General features: G+C 38.9%; 1 protein-coding gene across 8 annotated transcripts in view; it reads right to left on the bottom strand.

The window, feature by feature from the left end:
• The window catches only part of SRPK2 (SRSF protein kinase 2), a 241,593-nt gene that overhangs the window by 142,828 nt on the left and 74,889 nt on the right, over positions 1-23,876 (bottom strand). The window lies entirely within an intron of this gene.

Genomic DNA, 23,876 nt, shown 5'->3' on the forward strand with positions numbered 1-23,876 from the left:
CCTTTAAAATACTAACCACTAACCCAGAAACATAATTTTATGTGAAGAAAAATTAACATGGTCCTATTACCCAGACTATTTCATATATATAACGCTGATTTCCTATTTGTAAATGTTTTCCTATTCAAAATCTTAAAAATTCACATATCAAACATAAAACACAGTGCCACTGAAATCTACAGGCAGTCATGAAATTTCAAAGTAGACTTCAATAGTTTTCAGATTTGTTTAAAGGGTAAACCGATTTTTTTCTTTTCAAGAATCTTAATTCTAGAAGTACAAGGAATATGAGATGTAAAGGAAAAAGGAAAATAAATAGTTGCATAAAATACAGTGGATTTGTACAAAAATACCCTCTCAATGCTGCTAAAACAGTTTTTCCAAATTGGAGCTAACAGCTTCATCCAATGGGCATTATAAAAGCTGGCATGAATATCTGATGAGAGCATAAAATCTACCACAGGCTACAGCCAAACTGCCACTGGGGAGAGCACACAGCACAGCAGCAAAACTGAAGATGATGATAACGAAACTTACCTTGAGGATTCTCACGTGGATTACAGAGCCTGGCACCTGGTGCCATAGTGAACGCTCAGTAACGCCCCGTTTAAAAAAACATTCAAGACTCAGGCTCCAGGCTCCAAGCAGCCTTGGATCTGAAAGCGGACTCCTCTGTCATTTTTAATAGCGATACGACCTTGGGGAAATTACTTAAAACTCTCTAAGCCTCTATCTGCTCTCCTATAAAATGGGGATAATAATTCTATGTGAAGCGTTATTGTGAGGATTTAATGACAAAGCTCATGAAAGGCAAACAGTGCTGTGCTCAGCACAAAGTAATAAGCCGTTTCTGCCTATTGCTATTTACTAGGCAGTGCCTAGAAAAGGATGGGATCCTAAATAAATATTTGCCGAATAACATAATGAGGTAGTCTAGGTCTGTCCCACTTTAAAGAGCTTTTCTATAATTTTAATCCACCTTCCCTTTCTTATTGGCAACCATAATATACATCTTTCTATCACTGCAGTACTATTATATGTGGAAATTAAATTTTAATCTGTATCTCTGCCTTCCTATATATCTAGAGAATTATTCTCAGTTTATCAACTACCTACTTCAGGAATGAGGTGACACTTGCATTTTTTGTTGTAGCAGTTTTTCATTCCACAAAAACAGAAAGTTCACACTTCCTGTGCACTTAAGCTCAAAATCCCCAAGATTAAACTGCATAACTCTAATGAAGTATACCCCCATCTTACACACATATTAGAAAAGTCAAAGCTCTACACCAGTTTCTGGCTGGTGATTTTGGAAGCTACAAATCAAAATAGTTTCAAATAATTCATGAGAAGGCTTCCAAAATGATTTTCACATTTTCTTCAAACCTTCAGATTTGTTTATAGCTCCAGAAGGACTGAAAAGTTTCGGAATGTTCACAAATACCATGATAACATTGTATCCACTGAGAGCCATGCATTCCATCAACACTCCTATCTAATCCTTATCAATACCATTCTTGAGTCTGACTACTCCCTATGTTCATTCCACCACAATATCCGACACAGTCCTCGGGGCTTTGATGCTCATGTTAATATGATTTCAAATACTCTTGGCTAAGTCCCATGGCCTTTAGCCTCCCCAAGAGTCCTGAACCCTTGATCACCTGAGTCATCTACCACCATGACCACACACAGGACACATCTTCACATGTACTGCAAATCTGTCCCCCAAATTAGTTGTTTTTCTATATTCATACTGGATATTTCACAGTATCCAAGACCCTACACTTCATTTTTCTGCAATTAATTCCACCAATCTCTTTCTTCACAAACTTTCCTCACACTAAAAATTTTAAATTGTCATCCTATTTTCTCTAATATGTTTTCTAATTTCATTCTTGCATGTACATCTTGGACTCCTTCTAGAATTTACTTTGGTTTATGAATTGACATAGAGATCTGGTCTGTTTTTATAAGTTCACATTTTGAAACCTTATACCCAGCCCATCCCCTCAATTTTAAATTACTCTCTTTTCCATCCCTCCTTGGTACTTCCAAAGCAGCAGTTTTACAACCTTGCAAACACATATTTATTCAACCATCCACAATCTCCATTTATACATTCAGGCCAGTGAGTACAAAGAAGGCCACATTTGCTTATTTTACAAAGAATTAAGCAAGTAGTACCTGGAAGTGTGAATAATTAGTTAAAATTATAATTAAGTAGATTTTTTTAAAGTCATAACTTTGTTTTAATTTCTAAGCAACATTATAGAACAATGCAAGCTTTGTTTTCAGTGCTTTTGGGTTCTTATGATTCTCCCCTGGGTTCTTTGCTGGATCATTTTTTCACCTGGACCTTAAATGGTGGTGATTCCACTCACTGACTCTTCTATCTACACCCCTGAAATCCATGACATGGATAACCATCAAGGCACTGATGATGACCAGATCTGAATTTCTAGCCCAATACTCCCTCCTGCACCCCAGAACTATGTATCTTTCCAGGCCTAGTTGGCATTTTCACATGGATAATCCCCGGTTTGCTGTGAATGCAATCTCTACAACTAACCTCACTGGGAATTCGCAGGTGGTCCAGTGGTTAGGAATCAGCACTTTCACTGCCAGGGCCTGGGTTCAATTCAGTCAACGAACTAGTACCCCACAAGCCATGCAGTGCAGCCAGCAACAACAACAAAAGAAATCTAACTTAGACAATCTAATGTGTCCTGTTACAGTCTTTATTTCAGTGAGCAGCAACACCATTGCCCCACTAAGACAGACACTTTTGAGGGATCCCAGACTAGCACCCGTGTTTCATTTGGAATATTACTGCCACCATTCTCCTTATATATATTATATACATATATATTTTATATATATATATTATGCTCCAGAATATTGATCTAGTCTGTGATTCTCCAAAGACCATGTTTTCTCATACCATCAAGTCTTCTCTTATGCACTTTCCTCTCCCTAGAATGCCACTATCCACTCTGTTAAACACCCAACTCACTCTTTCTTCCTTTCTTTAGCCATGCTGCAGAGGATATGAGATCTTAGTTCTCCAACCAGGGATTGAACCTTTGCCCTCTGCAGTGGAAGCTCAGTCTTAAACACTGAACCACCAGCGAAGCCCCCCAACTCACTTTTCTCATCTCAGCCCAAACGTTACCTCTTCCCTGACATCTTCCCAGACAAAATACAGTTTGTCTCCTCTGCCCCTCTACGAATCACATGTACTTGCATTACAGAATTACTAAAATACATAGTGTCACTCTCTATGAGACCACAGCTTCCTTAGAGATAAAGGCTTGAATTTTCCCTTCAATTCACACTTACTTATTGACACTCATACTATTCTTAAGCTGTTCTACTCAAGTTAAAGTTACAATATAGTTAATTTCCTAGTTCTTAAATATTTCTAAATAAAATTACTCTGAGATTCCAGCAACTAGAATTTAGTAGAGCTAGGAGAGTCTGCAGAGATCATCACACTACTGAATCACAGAAGTCTACAAAGAAGAATCTGAGGAGTGAAAAGAGAAACAACTGGTTACGATAACATTCCTCATCTTCTCCAAAGGAGTACTGTCTCTGAGACCTACCACTAATTTCCAAGGACCTAGCAACCGAAGCAGAATATTCCAGCCTTCTTCTAAATCAACTTCTTAACTGTGATTTTCTCATGTGTGCGTGTGTGCTAACTCTTTGGTCATATCTGACTCTGCCACCCCATGGACTGTAGCCCGCCAGGCTCCTCTGTCCCTCAGATTCTCCAGGCAAGAATACTGGAATGGGTTGCCTTGCCCTCCTCCAGGGGATCTTTCCCACCCAGGGATCAAACCTCCCCACGTCTCTTACATCTCCTGCACTGCAGGTGAATTCTTAACCACTGAGCCATTAGGGGAGACAATTTTCTCATACATCCAATAAATTAAAATCATCACAGTTAATCAACTTTCCTGAGTAAAACTGGTTGATCAGTGACATCATACTCTTCTTATTCATGACTAAATATATATAACAAGGAAGAAAAATCAATTCACTGAGACTTTGGCCACTCATTCTCTTCTGTTCAACTTACAGACCTGCTTTATGATCTGTTTATTCTTATTACATACTCAAACTTCTTGTAAAGATGAATAGTTCAACTCTTCAGCTAATGGCCTACTATCTCTAATACTTCATTTTCCATTCAATACCATTAGTGTGAAGACTCATGGAACAATTAAGAGTCCAGAGACGAACCAATTCCTAAGATCACTGACAAGGAATATTGGTGACTGATAAGTACTACTGAAACAAAGTACAGTAAAGGAGGTGCTTCAGAGATTCAGACCCTAAGAGAAACAGGGCAGTCCTGAATCCACCTAGAATTTTAAGAGCAACAGCAGCATAAGAGTAACACAGGGTTGTAATGGAGACAATCCACTACCGTGTCCTTTAAGATCACTCAACACCAAGCATGAGCTCAGACAGGACCCCTTACTCTTATGACACAGAAATTAAATAAGACATCGCAATTGGACAAACAGTTCTACCTAAACTCTACGGCCTTCATCCTTTTAACACAGGTATTATTCCAACAGATTTACTAAATTTCCTCTCACTTGTCAAGTTTGGAGACTTTTAGGCTATAAGAAACAGGTATGTGCTCAGGTTACTTCAGATGATAGGATAATACAGCAAGAATAAATCTAGAAGAAGAAAAAGCCTCAGCAGGTCTCAGAATCTTGTTCAGAAAAAAGGGCAGCTCTTGAAACCCAGTTACAATACCAAATGTTCAAAGGGACTGTTCCCACCTTAAGGCTTCCCACTCTGGTGGTCAACACCTCTGACCCTAAAATTCTATTTCTCCTTCACTACCAATTAACTGCTTCTCCTCTTCCCACATTTGCAGATTCTACTGCCCTGGGATGCACACTTAAAGCCTTCTCTTGGTGTCTCCAACTTAAGCGAGTATCTTCTGTTTAAGTCCACAAGAGGGCCTGCAGACACTTTTCTGGCTCAAGTGTCAATCCCTGTACCACCTAAGACCAAGTGCTGAGGTCTTGACTGAAAATTCAGGAGACTGACACACAAGATACCCTTCTCAAAGGGGCCAGGAGTAATGCAACCTCTCTGAGCCATCCAGGAAGGTCCATCAAGTATTAACTGCCCAACATCTGAAAGATCAGTCTAGCCTCAGAAGGAGTCCCTATTATTCCAGGCTTCTTTGTGATGAGAATGCACAAAAAAGCAAAAATTGTGCAAGCAAAAATAACCATTAGGGCTTCCCTGGTGGTCCAGTGGTTAAGAATCTGCCTTGCAATGCAAGGGACATCAGTTCAATCCCTGGTCCAGGAGGATCGCATATGCCTGGAGTAACTAAGTCCATGCGCACCACAAATACTGAGCCAAGCACTAGAGCTGGTGCGGTTCAACTATTGCACCTGTGTGCCTAGAGTCTGTGCTACGCAACAAGAGAAGCCCGAGTGAGAAGCCTGCAACAAACAATGAGAATACACCGCAATGAAGACACACCACAGCCAAAAAGTGTGCGACTCTTTGTGACCCCATGGACTATACAGTCCATGGAATTCTCTAGGCCAGAATACTGGAGTGGGTAGCCTTTCCCTTCTCCAGTAAGTCTTTAAAAAAAAAGATATGTGTTTACTTTGCTCTGGACTTTCATTAAGTCCAGAGCAAAGTAAACACTGAAAATCTGCAACAAAGTATGCAATTTTAGACAAAATTGATGGACAATACAAAAAAAAAAAAGTTTGAAACTCAGGCAAATCCACTGACAAATGACCATATAAAGCGAGCTAAGAAGGTTAGTTATTGTTAGGCATAATCAAGGATAAGTTGATTCACTGGTGCTAAGTGTCTCAAGAATGATATTTGACTATGAGAGACTACCAGGGGAAAATAATAGTACTCTTCAATAGTCTGCAAAAATATCCAACATTACAATTCCATTATTACTTATAAGATACCCAGTCATCCATCACCAACTCCCTGGCGTTTACCCAAACTCATGTCCATTGAGTTGGTGATGCCATCCAACCATCTCATCCTCTGTCGTCCCCTTTTCCTGCCTTCAATCTTTCCCAGCATCTGGGTCTTTTCAAATGAGTCAGCTCTTCGCATCAGGTGGCCAAAGTATTGGCATTTCAGCTTCAACATCAGTCCTTCCAATGAACACCCAAGACTGATCTCCGTTAGGATGGACTGGTTGGATCTCCCTGCTGTCTAAGGGACTCTCAAGAGCCTTCTCCAACACCACAGTTCAAAAGCATCAGTTCTTCGGCACTCAGCTTTCTTTATAGTCCAACTCTCACATCCATACATGACTACTGGAAAAACCATAGCCTTGACTAGACAGACCTTTGTTGGCAAAGTAATGTCTCTGCTTTTTAATATGTTGCTAGTCAGACACGAGTGAGCAACTTCACTTTCACTTTTCACTTTCATGCATTGGAGAAGGAAATGGCAACCCACTCCAGTGTTCTTGCCTGGAGAATCCCAGGGACGGGGGAGCCTGGTGGGCTGCCGTCTATGGGGTCACACAGAGTCGGACACGACTGAAGTGACTTAGCAGCAGCAGCAAGTTGGTCATAACTTTCCTTCCAAGGAGTAAGTATCTTTTAATTTCATGGCTGCAATCACCATCTGCAGTGATTTTGGAGCCCAAAAAACTAAAGTCAGCCACTGTTTCCCCATCTATTTGCCATGAAGTGATGGGACCAGCTGCCATGATCTTAGTTTTCTGAATGTTGAGCTTTAAGCCAACTTCTTCACTCTCCTCTTTCGCTTTCATCCAGAGGCTCTTTAGTTCTTCTTCACTTTCTGCCATAAGGGTGGAGTCATCTGCATATCTGAGGTTGTTGATATTTCTCCCTGCAATCTTGATTCCAGCTTGTGCTTCTTCCAGCCCAGCGTTTCTCATGATATACTCTGCATATAAGTTAAATAAGCAGGGTGGCAACATACAGCCTTGACGTACTCCTTTTCCTATCTGGAACCAGTCTGTTGTTCAATGTCCAGTTCTAACTGTTGCTTCCTGACCTGCATACAGGTTTCTCAACAGGCAGGTCAGGTGGTCTGGTATTTCCATCTCTCTCAGAATTTTCCACAGTTGATTGTGATCCACACAATCAAAGGCTTTGGCATAGTCAATAAAGCAGAAATAGATGTTTTTCTGGAACTTTTGCTTTTTCAATGATCCAGCGGATGTTGGCAGTTTGATCTCAGGTTCCTCGGCCTTATACCCTGCTAGTAACAAAATCTATGGATGCTCAAGTCCCTTAGTTGACCCTGAGTATCCATGGATTTGGAATCACCCTGAAGAAATCACCCTGAATCAACTATATACTAAACATAAAATGAAAATGTTTATGCCAAAAACAATCAACACTTGATATAGTCTTCATTCTAAAACTCAGTACATATTTTCAACTATAACTTGAACTTTGGTTAAATAATTGTACTTCTAAAATCTGATTTTATTTTTCAAGGTGAAGTCTCCATTTCACTCTATTTCCTAAAAGTTAGGTTGTTGCTTATTTTTCTGGTGTCAAATTTTCTCCTACTGTAATTCCAAAACAAGGTTACTTTATGATCCTGCATATGGCACAATGCCAACCAACAACAATGTGTTCACTTCAAACTCTACAATGGGGTGAGGAGGGAGTATATGCGGGGGCTGGGAGGTGGGAAGGAATTAGAGGGGGCTGGAGGTGATTTCAGGCTGGTTAGGTTTCTGGTTTAAAACTTTCAAGGTAACTTCTGCTGCCACTTACAAGAAACTTCCCTTACTAAAGTAAATGTTCTTCCTTCCATCACTTTTAAAATTACTATTCTGAATACAATATATAACCCAAAAGAAATACTACTTTAAAAGAAAAGATTTGTTTCTGATTTCCAAATCCTAGCAAGAAAAGTGGGTCAGTCTCTAAAATTTGGATTCCCATTCTCACTTACCCCCTGGAAGCCATCAAACAAGAAGGCAGAAGGAAGAGACCAATGCTAGGACTATCTCTGCACCAGGTCAAGACCATCATAACACTTTGAGCACTGTTCATCACACAATATTTTTTTCTGTCGATTTGTTATTTTTATGTTGAGGTATTTCAGAAATACAAAACTGCATTAAAGTGTGGAAACATGAATCTTTAAATAGTGAGCCTCAACCCTATTAGCAATGAAATGGAATGAAACTAATCCCTGAAAACTGTCCACTAGTTTCTCACCACTACAGAGTATCATTAATAGTTAATCTAGCCACTAAACTCTTACCCTTGCTCTGTTGGGGAGACAGAAGAAGTAACACAAGTTCTTAGATAACTGAGATGTTTACACTCAGGATGAGATCTAGTGCTCTATTCGCCATGATGCTAAGGTTTAAAGTTTTCTCTATTTTACAACATGCTTAGAAAATAATTATCAACTGTATATTATATGAATTTTAGAAATTATATCAGAATAGAACCCAGAAAAAAGGAAGTATTTTTATAATTCTAGGGCTTCCCTGATAGGTCAGTTGGTAAAGAATCCACCTGCAATGCAGGAACCCCGGTTTGATTCCTGGTTCAGGAAGATCCACTGGAGAAGGGATAGGCTACCCACTCCAGCATTCTCAGGCTTCCTTTGTGGCTCAGCTGGCAAAGAATCTGCTGCAATGAGGGAGACTTGGGTTCGATCCCTGGTTGGGAAGATCCCCTGGAGAAGGGAATGACTACCCACTGGAGTATTCTGGCCTGGAGAATTCCATGGACTGTATAGTCCATGGGGTCGCAAGAGACAGACATGACTGAACAATTTTCACTTTCACTTTTTATAATTCTAACTTAAAGATAGTTTTCCATACTAGATATTAATATACAACTGAAATGCAAAAACCATAGCTTTGACAAGATGGACCTTTGTCAGCAAAGTAACGTCTCTGCTTTTTAGTATGCTGTCTAGGTTGGTCATAGCTTTTCTTCCAAGGAGCAAGCATCATTAATTTCATGGCTGTAGTCACCATCTGCAGTTATTCTAGAGCTCAAGAAAATAAAATCTGTCACTGTTTCTATTGTTTCCCCATCTATTTGCCATGAAGCTATGGGTCTATTTGCCATGAAGCTATGGGTCTATTTGCCATGAAGCTATAGGACCATCTGCTATGATGCAATGAGACCATTTGCCACGATCTTAGTTTTTGAACGTTGAGTTTTAAGCCAGCTTTTTCCCTCTCCTCTTTCAACTTCATCAAGAGGGTCTTTAGTTCCTCTTCTCTTTCTGCCACAAAAGTGGAGTCATCTGTGTATCTGAGGTTATTGGTATTTCTCCTGGCAATCTTGATAACTGCTCGTGCTTCATCCAGCCCAGCGTTTTTCATGATGTACTCTGCATATAAGTTTAAAAAAGCAGGGTGACAATATACAGCCCTGACGTACTCCTTTCCCGATTTGGAACCAGTCCATTGTCCCATGTCCAGTTCTAACTATTGCTTCTTGACTTGCATACAGATTTCTCAGGAGGCAGATAAGGTGGCCTGGAATTTCCATCTCTTGAAGAGCTGTGATCCAGTTGGTAAATCATCTGCCTGCAATGCAGGAGACCCAGGTTCGATTCCTGGGTCAGGAAGATCCCCGGGAGAAGGAAATGGTAACCCACTCCAGTATTCTTGCCTGGAGAATCCTATGGACAGAGGAGCCTGACAGGCTAGTCCACGGGATCGCAAGAGTCAGACACAACTTAGCGACTAAACCACCACACAATCAAAGGCTTTGGCGTAGTCAATAAAGCAGAAGTAGATGTTTTTCTGTAATTCTCTTGCTTTTTCTATGATCCAGCAGATGTTAGCAATTTGATTTCTGGTTCATCTGCCTTATCTAAATCCATCTTGAACATCTGGAAGTTCTCAGTTCACATACTGTTGAAGCCTAACTTGGAGAATTTTGAGCACTACTTTGCTAGTGTGTGAGATGAGTGCAATTGTGCAGTAGTTTGAACATTCTTTGGCACTGCCTTTCTTTGGGATTGGAATGAAAACTGACCTTTTCCAGTCCTGTGGCCACTGCTGAGTTTTCCAAATTTGCTGGCATACTGCATGCAGCACTTTAACAGCATCATCTTTTAGGATTTGAAACAGCTCAACTGGAATTCCATCACCTCCACTAGAGCTTTGTTCACAGTGATGCTTCCTAAGGCCCAGTTGACTTTGCTATTGAGAAGCAAATTCTTCACAGTATGAGAGTAAATATTGAAAAATCATGTATCCAATAAGGGATTAGCATCCAGAATATGCAAACAACTCTTACAACTCAGCAATTAAAACTCTAACAACCCAATTTAAAATTGAGCCAAGAATTTAAATAGACATTTCTTGAAAGAGGAAATACAAATGGCTAATAAGCACATGAAAAGATGTTCATCATTATTTGTCATTAGGGAAATGCAAACCAAAGTAACAACGAAATACCACTTTATCACCACCAGGATGGCTATAATCATAAAGACAATAACAAGTGTTAGCGAGGATATGGAGAACTTGGAGTTTTCATGTGTTATTGGTAAGACTGTAAAATGGTACTTTTGCTTTGGAAAACAATCTGGTCTTCAAAAAGTTAAACAGAGTTACCATATGACTCAAAAATTCCACTCCTTCATGTAAACCCAAGAGGAAAGATGTTCATAGAACACTTGTACACAAATATTCTTAATAGTGTTATGCATAATAGCCAAAAAGTGCAAACAATCCATACATCCTTTAATTGATGAATGGATAAAGAAAATGTGGTATATCCATACATAAAGGGAATGAAGTACTGACACGTGCTACCTCATGGATGAATCTTGAAAACATCACAGAGAGCGAAACAAGTCAGACACAAAAGACGTATGATTACATTTACATGAAAGACCCAGAACAGGGAAATTTACAGAGGGAAAACTCTAGGGGCTGAGGGGTGGGAAAATAGGGAGTATCTGCTAACACACAGTGGTTCCTTTCTAGGGGAATGAAAATGTTCTGAAACTAGGTAATGGAGACGTTTTACATTATAAATATGATAAATGCCCTTGATTTGTACACTTTTAAATGATTAGAAAGGTGACTTAAAGTAAATAATATCTCAATTTAACAACAAAAAAAGAAGACCCTAGAGCCAGTGTGTGGCTGAGCCAGGATGACAACACAGATAGTCTAGTGCCAAAAGCCTATTTGCACAGGTGTGCAGCGAGCCTGAACGCAGGAAACAAGCAGTGTGTTTGGGGAAAGCAAGCAGTCAGAGGAGGCAGCTGGGCTTGGCTACGGGGGTCAGGAGAACTCTACCAGAGGAAGAGAAGTCCACGCCGAGCAGGAAAATGGCACAAACAAAGCTACAGAGGACCCTATCACACTAGCCATCTAAACTGTTTTGGTGCCTGGCAAGAGTAAAGTACGTACTGGTAAGGAAAGAAGCCAGGGATACTGCCAGTGGACTGTTCCGGGAGCATCTTCCACGCCATACAAAGAAGTCCTGGCTAAATGTAGGGTCAATATAGAACCACACAGCCAAAACCAAAATAAGACATCCAACAGGTGAGTAAGTTTAAAATACAAGTTTTTAAAATCTATGTCATGCTGAGGAAAAAATATCAAAGTTCATGGAGGTACCTGTAAGACTTGTCAGTTCTCCACAATTCATTTTGTGTCTGAATGCCCACACAGTACCCTCTAAGGAATGTTGCCAATTATCACTCCTCTTGTTTGTTAATCCTAAAATTCTCACCTCAAGTGTAAGTCGTCCTTTAGTTCTATAAAAATCTTTACAGAAGTTAGCAAGAGTAAGTGTATTTCCAAGCTCCACTGGTTTACAAAATGTTAGGGAGTACCACAAACACTTCAGTGAAACAGACTCTATTCTTGTCTTGCTGTCTGTGGGATTTCCTACCAATTATATGAACAGGAAATCTGAACTAGTTCTCCATTTAACATGCGAGAAGCAACAGACAGGGCCTTAAACCTATCAAAGACACACAAAGAATCTTAGCTTTGTCCTATCAAAGTGACTTTGAATCAATCCACCAGAGTACAAGAACTTCATCCTCATCATCTTCAGCTATGTATTCAGCTGTTGGTTTCTGTTCACTTAGAACATTAATGCCTGAAGACTGAAACTTTAGTATTAATTGTATTTGTAATGAAAAACAACAACAATAATAACGGTTAACATTTCATACCAACTGCAATGCATCAGGCACTCTTCTGCTTGCTTTAAGGTATATAATAATTCTCTTGATAATCCCATATCTGTAAAATAAATATTATCAGTACCCCATTTTACAGAAAGGGAAACTTGAGGTATAGAAAGGCTAAGTAACTCACCACAGTTCACAGAGCTAGTATGTGAACTAGTAAGAAAATACAAACCGAGGTGGCCTATGCATAAGGTCTGGGCCCTCAACCATACTAAAAAGCTAATCATGAGGCTTTCAATGGTTAACTCAAAGATCTCTCTTGGTAGATGTCACATTGCACTTGAAAATATGTGGGTTATTTTCAAATATCTTTTGATATTGATTTCTAACAATTACATAGTGATAAGAGAATAGACTCTGTATGATTTCAACGCCTTAAAAACCATAAAATTTTGTACCTTGTTTTATGTCCCTAGATATGTTTCAGAGTCTCCCAGTTTTTAGTCCGTGGGACTTTGAAGAGAATTTGTATTCTATTTTTGTGTGAAAATTGTATAAATCTTAATTATGTTGAATTGGTTCATGGGGCTTTTCAGGTCTACTAGAACCTTCTATTTTTCTGTATATTCATTCTGTTAATTTATGAGAGTTTGATATTAAAACTTCAACTAAAAACTTTATTATCTACTACTACTATAAAATTTACCTACTTAAAAACATTCCAATATATAGTGAAACTATATGTCACTTTGTTCTGTATTTTTAAAGTGCCCTGTAAATATTTTCATAATAAAAAAAATAAAAAGGAAAGAAAAAAATTAAGCTTAAACATTCATTTTTATTAATAACGTTTATGAAAACTGTACCACAATCCTATAACTTAAGTCCTATTCAGATTTCGTGTTTATAATCTTGCTATTCCTCTCCCCTCTAAAAAATGGTCTTTTTCTTCCTATCAATATTAAAGTAATCATTTACTACACTAAATACACTATGTTAAGCGTCCAGAGAAAGAAAGAGTTCTTAACTTATAATAAGAGTCTAAAGAAAATGAAATTTTTTTCTACTATATTTTACTGCATCTTAGGTGTAACTTAGGTACTAGATTGGGGCCAGGTAACGGGCTTTCTAAGAAAAGTCTCAGATGTATGTCTTGTATTTAACTTTCCTCTTCATGCCAAGGAGCTATTTGTACTGCTCTGAAGACCTACTAAATCATTCTCTTGGGTGATGATGCCTAAAAAGTCTAGAGGCAATTCTAATGCATAGCCAGTGTTGAGAATCACTAGTTTTATACTTGGACCTTATCCTACCTATCTAACTAAAATGCCAATATTACAAATACACAATTCATTCCAGGAGCACAATTAACACTCAATCACACCAAAAAAATTCTATTTATTAACTTTCATGTAGGGAATACTAGATAGTTATAATCCAGCAATTCCACTTGCTCCAAATCTAAGCTAGAAAAAGATTCACATGTGTCCTAGGAGAACCACACAGAAACAGACACTTAACATGAAGCTGTGTTCAACAGAAAGTAATGGGGACAACCCAACTGTTAAAAGAACTATGGCACATTCACAACATAAAGCCTCATGGTAGATCTGCATGTACTGAACGATCTCCAGAACTAAAAGAAAACCACAACTTGCAGAATACACACAATATACTTCTTTTATTACAGACGTGTTATGTTCTCAGGTGCATATATGCATATATATATATATATACACACACACACACATATATGTATATATATATATAAAGTTGGAGGAGAATATTGATCTCAAAATGATTAGAAGAAGTGCTTCCTCACTTCAGGAGATGGGACAGGGAATGAGGAATGGCAGTCAGGGGGGATTATCTGAACTTGGATTTTTTATAGGTATTACTTGTGTAATTAAAAATAATTTTCTTAAATAATGTTAAGCATTACCAAAGGATATGCAATTTAAAATATCGAATAAATCTCTTTTGTAATTACACAGCTTTCAAATGGACAGTCTGCAAAAAGACTGCCATCACACCATTATAAATAGCCTCCAAAATGCCAATTTTCACTTTCAAATAAAATTCACAGTTTAATCAAGGTCAAAGAAATGTTCTGTTGGAACTTTGAGAGTGTTATACTGAAGGGGAAAAAAGAACAGCTGAATTATTCTGATAGTGCTATATCATAAGAAAGGGAAGTCTCATGGAGGTTGTACAAAATTGGCCATTTAAAACTAGTTTTTAAAACTAAATTCAGTCTGTTCCTTCTAATTTTATCACGAACAATCTCTTAAAATAAAATTGCTGAAATAAAGTGATGAACTAAAAACACAACCTATCTAAAAACATAGGTATTAATCTAGCAATTCCAAAATGAACAAGTCTCAACTAATGAATACCGTGTTTATGAAAGATATGCTACTGCTGCAGAAAAAGAGAATCCCATAGATGATAGTTTAAGATTCAAAAAAAAAATTTTTTAAGTAGAGCCATCTGAATGATTAGATGCTTTTGTTAGACCATTGAAGGAAGGCAGGCATATGCTCAAGAAGCTAGCGTCAGTGCCAGTGCAATTACAGAGCAAAAAGCCCTTTCCACAAAAGAACCACAGCAAGAAGAGTAAGTGTGAAATGGCTTCAGAACAGAGCTTTAAGAAATTCTACTCTTGCCTTTTAAAAAATAAACAAATAACCTCCTTCCAGACACAAAATTCACCATTTTAATAACAAATAGTTCCTCAATCTCTGATGAAATATACTGACCAATGTATTTTAACTTGTCTAAAATAACCAACTTTCTTCTAAAGTCTAACTCTGAAATACAGACTGAGACTACAAAAAATGGTGCAAGTACTTGGACTGACAGCATTCTATTTCTTGAGTTAGGGTGTGGGTATCCAGGTGCCTATTTTATTGTTTCCTAAACTTTCCTTTGGGCTTCTCAGGTGGATCAGTGCTAAAGAAACTGCCTGCCAATGCAGAAGACATGAGTTCAACCCTTGGAGAAGGAAATGTCCAACTCACCAATATTCCTGCTTGGAAAATTCGATAGACAGAGGAGCCTGGAGGGCTACTGTCCATGGGGTTGCAAAGGAGTTGGAGACAACTTAGCGACTGAACAACAAACTTACATTCATAATTCATACAATACAGACATGAAAGATATTATAACTTCAAAAGATCTATTTAACCAGAACAATAACTGAAAGATGTGCCAGGACAAAAGTGAAACACTTGTTTATCTTAAAACAGCTGCCTAGTCACTCACTTCTTAGTTTTCCCCATTATTCTCACCACATATTCTTATTTACTCCTCTGCAATACAGGTAGATCTCAGATACCAAAGCTTCAAGGAACGAGCGATCGTTGATAGCCACATACTCATCACAGCTGAAACATTCCTTACCTCATTTAAATTATTCTATACCAAAGCATTCAGGCTGAGGATAATACACTGTTTCTTGGCTATCTCAGAATCTTTCATTTTAGGCACCACATTCATACTCTCAGGGCCTCTGAAAGGTAGCTGAAGGTCTGCTTCTAATCCAAGCCCTTCAGGGGACATAGCATACAACAAAGCCACATCCAGAATGGTTGCCGATGGGCACCTCCTCTCTACACCCTCATCTGTGTGCTCCTAGTTCCTGACAGTCCAACAAGTTAGAAGAATGAGTGACTGACATAAACCAGGCCCAATTTCCAAAGTTCAAAAAATGGGCCTGGAAAGGAAAAATTCCAGTTTGGATAAGAGTTTTCATCAAATCCTATAGCACCCATTGCAAGTTTCTGTTCCAGTTCAACTCACCATTCAAATTTTTCTGCTCAAAACATTCATTACCTGATGCTTACTAGCATTGTATTTAGGACAGTGTGAATATCAAATAAAAAAAGTCCTGCCAAGAGACCAGGACTTCTGGTGAAAAAAATTTCACAGTGAACTATTTTTCCCTCTAAAGGTTCCTATGTTGTATGAGATTTGAAATAAAGAAATAGCTATGCCTGGATCTTTATCATTTTTGTAAAACCCTTTCTCCCCCACCCTGGCTAATGACTAAAATCTCTAATATTGCCTTTCAGCAAATACTTTAAAAAAAAAAAAAAAAGAAAGCTTGTGCTGCTTAACAATCTTAAGTAATCCTTCCCTTATCTAGTTCTCTGATGTCCAGTACATCAGGCACCAGCCACGGTTAGCTACCAAGCACCTGAAATGTGGCAAATCTGAACAGACGTCTTAATGGAAAATATTTCATTAGTACTTTTATGCAGATTGCACATTGATATCATACTGTTTTAGATATGCTGAGTTCAATACATTATTTATATTCTTGAATGTACAGCACATTATTCAGTTGTAAAAAAGAATGAAATTGGACACAAGCTACAGCATGGATGAAACGTCAATACATGCTAAGTGAAGAAAGCAAGACACAGAAGGACAAATATTATGTAATTCCACTTACATGAAATACCTAGAACAAGCAAATTAAGAAAGACAGAAAACAGAGCAGAGGTTACCAGGCAGTGGGTAGGAGAAACCATGCAGTCCAGGCTCTGCAGGAAAGGTGCCGTCCTCAAGGCAGGAAGAGGGGTTGTGAGAGTCACCTCAAATCTCAGTATAGAGGACATACACGCTGCTAGCAAATCAGTTTATGGTTTTTTAAAGTAACTCTAATGACCAACTACTCAATATAACCCCACAAGGAAAACAGTCTTAGCAAACCAGTTTGCTACTATTAAATTTAAAAGACAAGTCTTATTTTTTCATGCTGAAGAATGGATTTGAAGAGGACAAGAATAATCTGAAACCTCATAACCATTTCCACAAACCATTCCACAAGTGCTTTTTAACAAACGTCTTCAAAATACCCTGACAAATACAATCAGCTTTGTGCTGAGAGCACTTCTCTACATAAAAGACCCAACTTTACAAAGGTGACACAGCACACAGAGAAGCAAACAAGTCAATGTTCTGATTTAGAAGATTCAGTCCTCTAAATTTAATGAGGTTTCCAAGTCTCAATTTATGCATAGCCATGGACTGGAGAAGGAAATGGCAACCCACTCCAGTATTCTCGCCTGGAGAATCCCATGGACGGAGAAGCCTGATGGGCTACAGTCCACGGGGTCGCAAAGAGTCAGACACGACTGAGCGACTTCACTTTCTATGGACAGGGGAGCCTGGCAGGCTACAAGCCATGGAGTTGCAGAGTCAGCCACCACTTAGCGACTGAATACCACCACAAAAACAATACCCTGGCTTCTAACTTAAGAGATATATTTAGTTTTGTTGCATATTTAAGACAATGAACTGGTTTTGAACTTCTGAACACAGAAGAGGGTATGCTGTAACAAACGATTTGCAATTAATTTATATAAGAGTTGTCAGAAGACAGATTCCAAATGTATCAAGCACATTAACTAAAAATCAAATATACAATGAAATATAAAATAGAGGAATTTCAGGGAAATAAGGATTTAAAAAAAGGATTTAACTCAGATGACTTTACCAGAACCAAACCTACTTTCAGGAAGTCAAAGTAGAAATCGCATCATAGTCTTTCTTGGATTTCAACACTTAAGGAAGGCTTATAAGGCTATTCACTAACATAGAATAAAAATAATAACAACTACAACCACAGGATTCCCTGGTGGCTCACCAGGAAAGAACCTGCGTGCAATGCAGCGAAGACGGGAGATGCAGGTTCGATCGTCGAGTCGGAAAGATTCCCTGGAGGAGGAAATGGCAGCCCAGTATTCTTGCCTATGGAAAACCCTATGGACAGAGAAGCCTTGCGGGCTACAGTCTGTGGGGTCGTAAAAGAGTCAGACATGACTGAACATGCACGCACAACCACAGTAACAGCAGTAACACTGACATCAAACTCCCTGCCTGCTATCTGCTGTGAGGACTTTCCCTTTATTATTAACTCCTTTCATCTACATAAACCCTCCATGGAGTCAGTAATTATTAATATCATCCCTGTTTACTGATGAGGAAACAGAGGCACAGAGAAAGTAAGTAACTTTGCCCAAGGTCACACAGCTAGTAAACAATTGGTAGTGCTCAGGGACAAACCTAGGCAACCTGGCTCCAGAAGCCACTACTATATATACTACCTCTTCTCATAATAGCCAGGGCAGGGGGACAATGGGGGGGTGGTCACAATATTTATGGTGGGTCCCAGCGGCTCAGAGGTGAAGCCGGTAAAGAATCTGCCTGCAATGCAGGAGATGAGGTTCAATCCCTGGGTCAGGAAGATCCCCTGGAGAAGGGAATGGCAACCCACTCCAGTATTCTTGCCTTGAAAACTCCATGGACAGAGGAGCCTGGCAGGCTACAGTCCATGGTGTCACAAAGAGTCAGACACAACTGATCAACTAACACTTTCACATGTCATAAACAAACTTTAAAAATTGTAGAAACTAAGCATACTTATTGAGCCCCTCCTCCATCCGCTGGGCAATACTCTGGGGAAACTTCAGTAACAATAACTCAGAAGTGTGGCAAAACTGTCAAAATGAAATAAACCAATTTTACTTTACAGCTGAAAAATAAAAACAAATGGAATGCCTAAAAACTGCAAACGAATTGCCAATCACAGATCTTTAGTTTTACATGGAGTTCAGTAACATACTGAACAGAATGAAGTGCTGCTCCACAAACCACACCCAGTGGTAAACAACTGTGGGAAAGGCAAGGGAGGAGGATGCAGGGCTGTGTCTTGCCACATTTTCCTTAATCCTGGAGTTTCTTCTCCTTAATAAGCTCCACTACATGGTATCTGATTCGACATTCGTGGATTTTTCAAGACACTGGCTTTCCCTACACAGGGACCATCTCATCCACACATTGTGCCAACATCCGAAGGCCTGCCTCTATAGTTGTGCACTTCGGGAAAAGATTAGCTACAGAGGTCCCTGCTGCAATCACCTGTGAGGCCTCCAGAGATTATCATGTTCTGGCAAATTGTCATCGCATCCAAGCCTGCAAAGTTTAATCAAGCTTTATTAGAGTCAACAAAAACTTTACTAAATCATCTGTACAATTACTTCTGTTTTCATTTTTAATTAAGGCAAATTTTACATACAGAAAAATTCACCCTTAAGTGTTCAGTTCTGCAGATGTTCTATGAGAAACAGACAATTGTGTAAGCAGCCCCACGAACAAAACACATTCAAGTTTCATGGTGCAGAACAATCCCCCTCCCCAAACTCCCTGCCGCTCTACATCCAACCTCCCCCATCCCCAGCTCCCAGCACCTTGCTCTTTCCAATAGGAATGCAACTGTACAGTCTGTGTGTTTCTGAATCTGGCTTCCTTCACTTAGCATAGTACATGTTAGATCCATCCATTTGTTGCAACAATTTCATTTATTTTTAGTAGTTCATTTATTTTTATTGCTCAGCAATATTCCATTGCATGGAATGTGCCACAGTTGGCTTATCCATTTACCAGTTGAGAGAAAACTGAATAGTTCCCATTTTTGGCACTTGTAAACAAAACCCAAGAAAAGCTGCTATAAAACCTGCGTGCATGTTTTTGTATGAACATAAGTTTTAACTTCATTTGGGTAAAACCCAGGAGTGAGTCATATGGTCTGATGTGTGAAGGGGTCCAGTGGTTCCTCATCCTCTCCAGCACTTGGCACAGTTTCTATTTGAACCATAACAAAATGTATGTAGAAGTACCTCATGGTAATTTACATTTCCCTGATGACCATCTTTTTACAGGCTCATCTATATTATCTTCTTTAGAAAAACATTAGATCTTTCGTCCATTTTTTAATTGGGGTCATTTTCTTTTGCTCATTCTTTAAATGAGTCTGCAAAATTCTTTATATATTCTGGATAACAGTTCTTTGTCAGATATGTGATTTGCAAATATTTTCTGCTACAATCCATGGGGTCGCAAAGAGTCGGACACAACTGAGCGACTTCACTTCACTTCACTTCTGTCAGTTTGTAGCTTCTCTTTCTGATAGCTTTAAGAGCCTCTTTAAAAAGCAGACTTTTATAGAAGTCCAACTTTTTTTTTTTTAATGGATCATGCTTCTGATATGCTATCAAAGAAATGTTTGCCTATTCATGTCACAAAAATTTTCACCTAGTGTTTTTTCTAATAGTCTATAGTTTTACATTTAAGCCTATAATCCAGTTTGAGGTTTTTTTTTTTTACACACTGTGAAGCTAAGTATTGATTACTATTTTCTTTTTATTACTTGATCCGACATTCTGGCACTTATCACAGACAATATTTTTTTGACAACTGTTTTTTAAACAAACACTTCCGTTTAGCCTAAGAATGTAACAGTAAACAAGAGAGTACAACATAATCAAGTCACTAAAATACACAGTTAGCAGGCTAAAAAAAGAGTAATAAGTTCATGCACAATGGCAAGAGAAGGGACTGAGCAGCTAACAGCTAGAAAGGATGTTATTTATACTAAGCGATAGTTCACCAGGCAGAGAATAACATTCTAGGAAGAGGAAATACCACAAGCAATATACAAAGATTTGAAAGAATAAGACTTATTCAGGAAATAGCTATGGGGTAGGGGGAAGAATTCTTCTTAACCACTTTGTATTCATGGCAGACACTGCATGCTAGCATTTTGGGCAGGATGTTTTAGGGAACTAAAAAGCTAAAAATCTCATTAAACAAAAAAGCAATAAAAATTGATCCAATCACTACTACAGTATAATGTTTCTGCACCGATGAAAGCAAGTGGAACAATTAAGTAAAAAGGCCTTCAGAATAAGCTGACAACCCCCAGCCTAGAAGTTGTCCTGGCCCCTCCTCCAACTGACTCTCCCCAAGACAGGCAAGAGAGGAGACACAAAAGCACCCAATAGAGCCTGCCTCCCTCAGGGGGCCTTCATTTGGCCCTCCATCCCACAGGGATCTTTCATTACCACCAAGGAACCAGCCAATAGCACCTGTTCAAATCAGAACTGCCACCTTCCCAGGCCCTGTTCAGCCCAGTTAGAATCAGGCAAGGCACAGCACCAGAACACTAATCTGCTCTCCTTTCCCAGTCCTTACTCCCGCCCTCGGGGACTCCTCCCCCAATGCCCACTGGAACTTAAGGATCCTATGCCAAGTCTCTAAAAGGATTGTTTGCTGCACTAACAGAACCAGTGGCCCTGACGACACAACTACTTTTGCAGATCCTGGGAATGGAGGCCCTTCTTCTTCCAATGTCCCTCTTCTGCAGGGCCAGATGGAGGTGGGGCTACTACTGTCACTGCCCCCAGACTCAGACTTTCCCATTCTTACGACTTATTACTGGGTTAGGATGGAAGAGCACAGTTCTTCCAAGTAAAGTTTAAATTTCCCATAACCCTCTTCAACTAAAGGTTTCATCCCATCTCAACATTTTGAACAGCATTTTATCTACATAACTTTTTGAGTGAAATATTTCCCACATAACACATTATGATCTCATATAATAACATGATGGCTAAAACTCTTGTTTTAAGAATTTCATATTAACCTTTTTGAAAAAGATATTGGTAACTTATCAGATATTAAGAATAGAGAAGAATAATCTTGTAAAGTCAACTGCTCTCTGGATAAAACTGCATCTATATCCATTACACTTATTATTTGCAGAATAAATAACACTTTCTTCACTGAAACCATAGCATTTTCTTCTATCCTATCCCACATGCTCCACACATCAGAACACACCCCACAGTTTCTACTCTGGAACAGTAGTCCAGAGACTGGCAGCTGGAGAAAAGAAGTATAGATTTTAAGGGAATTTCCTGGCAGTCCAGTGGTAGGACTTGACACTTTCATTGTCGTGGCCTGAGTTCAATCCTTGGCTGGGAAACCAAAATCCCACAAGCCATATGAGGAGATTAAAACACACACACACACACACACACACACGAAGGAGACCTGAGAGGTCATCTGACCATATCTATCATTTCTTATGTTTGCAAAGGCTCATCTTCTCTTCTCCCTCCCCTTGGCACAAACCCTTGATGGCAAGGTCCTCCTCTCTCTGTTCCTAAGAACTGAAACACAAGGCCCCTGACACAGGAGGCACCCAACAAAAGCTGCTGACTATGATACCAGATTAACAGGTAACTTTCAGTTGTCCTTCTTCCCAACTCCTGCAGCATCTGACACCCTCCCTTCTAGTCCTTACTCCTCCTTTCACAACCTAAGTATCAAGCATCTTCACTCACAAAATCTCAGTAATAATCTCAGGCCTGAACTTGGAGTCATGAAACCTGTGTTGAACCCCAAGCCCTCATTAGTTTGGGAGAAAGATGCTGAAATTTGTTAGGTCTCAGTCCTCTGAAATTTAAAATATGAGATTTGGTGCTCTGATGCTCTATAATTTTTTCTGTGTAACTAAACTTAATGCTTTCTTTCTACTATTATCCTTTACCTTGTCATTTTGTAAGGCCTACCATTAAAAAAATCAGAACCTAAAAGAATACGACAGCTAACCTATCTATTTCTAGTTAAGGAAAAATCAGTACACTGTGGTTACTTTACTTTAAAGAGGAACTTTAAAAATTAGAAATTATATTGTATCATGAGCCAAAAGAGATGAAATGGCCCCTTCATACCGAAAGAAGCATAACCCACTTAGATACAATGCTTTTCAGGAAGGCAAGTCACCAAAATGGTTCAGTTTAATACAGTCATAAAATGTAGACTACTACAGGCTGGCTGGACTGCACATCCAACACACAATCCTTCATATAAACATTCCCTCTGAGCTTGTGAGCATCTGGGTGTGCCAGAGTTTAACATGACACTTGCTCATAAGAACGTGGAGCACAGCTATTACACTCTTGTTATCAGCAGGCAGTGGCAGGTCACAGGAAACTTCTAGTGAAGAAGTCCCCTTCCCCACAAGCATTCTAATTTTTACTTGGGGACCCACTGGTCTTGAACACGCACACTTTGCAACGAAGCTGACGCCAACAGAGGTGTCAAGGTGAGTGTCCATATCACGTTCCTCAGGGAATGAATTCAGTGGCAGGTGACCTAAGCTACTGCAATCCAAACTGAAGACTACCATACAAATATTTATACAGTTCTAAAACATTTCCAAAATAAAAATGATCACTTCTTCAATTCACAAGCACAAGAGGATACCATCATACTTGAATTACAGTATTTAACAAGTAAACTTTATGCTTCAGTCTAATTTAAATGTACAAATTTATAAGACAAAATAGTAGAACAATAAATATTTCATGTAGTAAAATTTTAAATGCAACTTTTACAGCTGCATAGCATCATCATGACTAACACCGCTACAAACAAATGTTTCAATACAAACACAAATATGATTATAAAATATAACTCTGGCAAACAACAAAGGCACAGGCATAGGAGGAATGTAACTTTTTCATATGCAACAATTATTTTCAAGGCCAAAACACAATCAAGTTGAGATTAATACAGGTTTAGCTCCATGTCAATATAAAACTTAAAATTACCTCATTAAGAAAAAGCTTAACATTTAACTTTGTGTGGCATTAAATCCACAAGTAAAATATATGAAAATACACGGAGAAAACTCATACTTTTCAAGTTATTGTTAAGGAAGGTATTCAGAATCAGAAAACTGAGATTTTAATTTTGACTCATTAGTATCTGATTCCTCAAACTACTCAGTCACATCTTCCATAAGTCTGTCTCATCTTCTATAAAATGTTGTCAAAGTAATAATTTGATTCGTCCAATTAGGTAATCAC

This window comes from Oryx dammah, unplaced genomic scaffold (assembly GCF_014754425.2).
Source record: "Oryx dammah isolate SB20612 unplaced genomic scaffold, SCBI_Odam_1.1 HiC_scaffold_18, whole genome shotgun sequence".
In the NCBI taxonomy this organism is placed as follows: Eukaryota; Metazoa; Chordata; class Mammalia; order Artiodactyla; family Bovidae; genus Oryx; species Oryx dammah.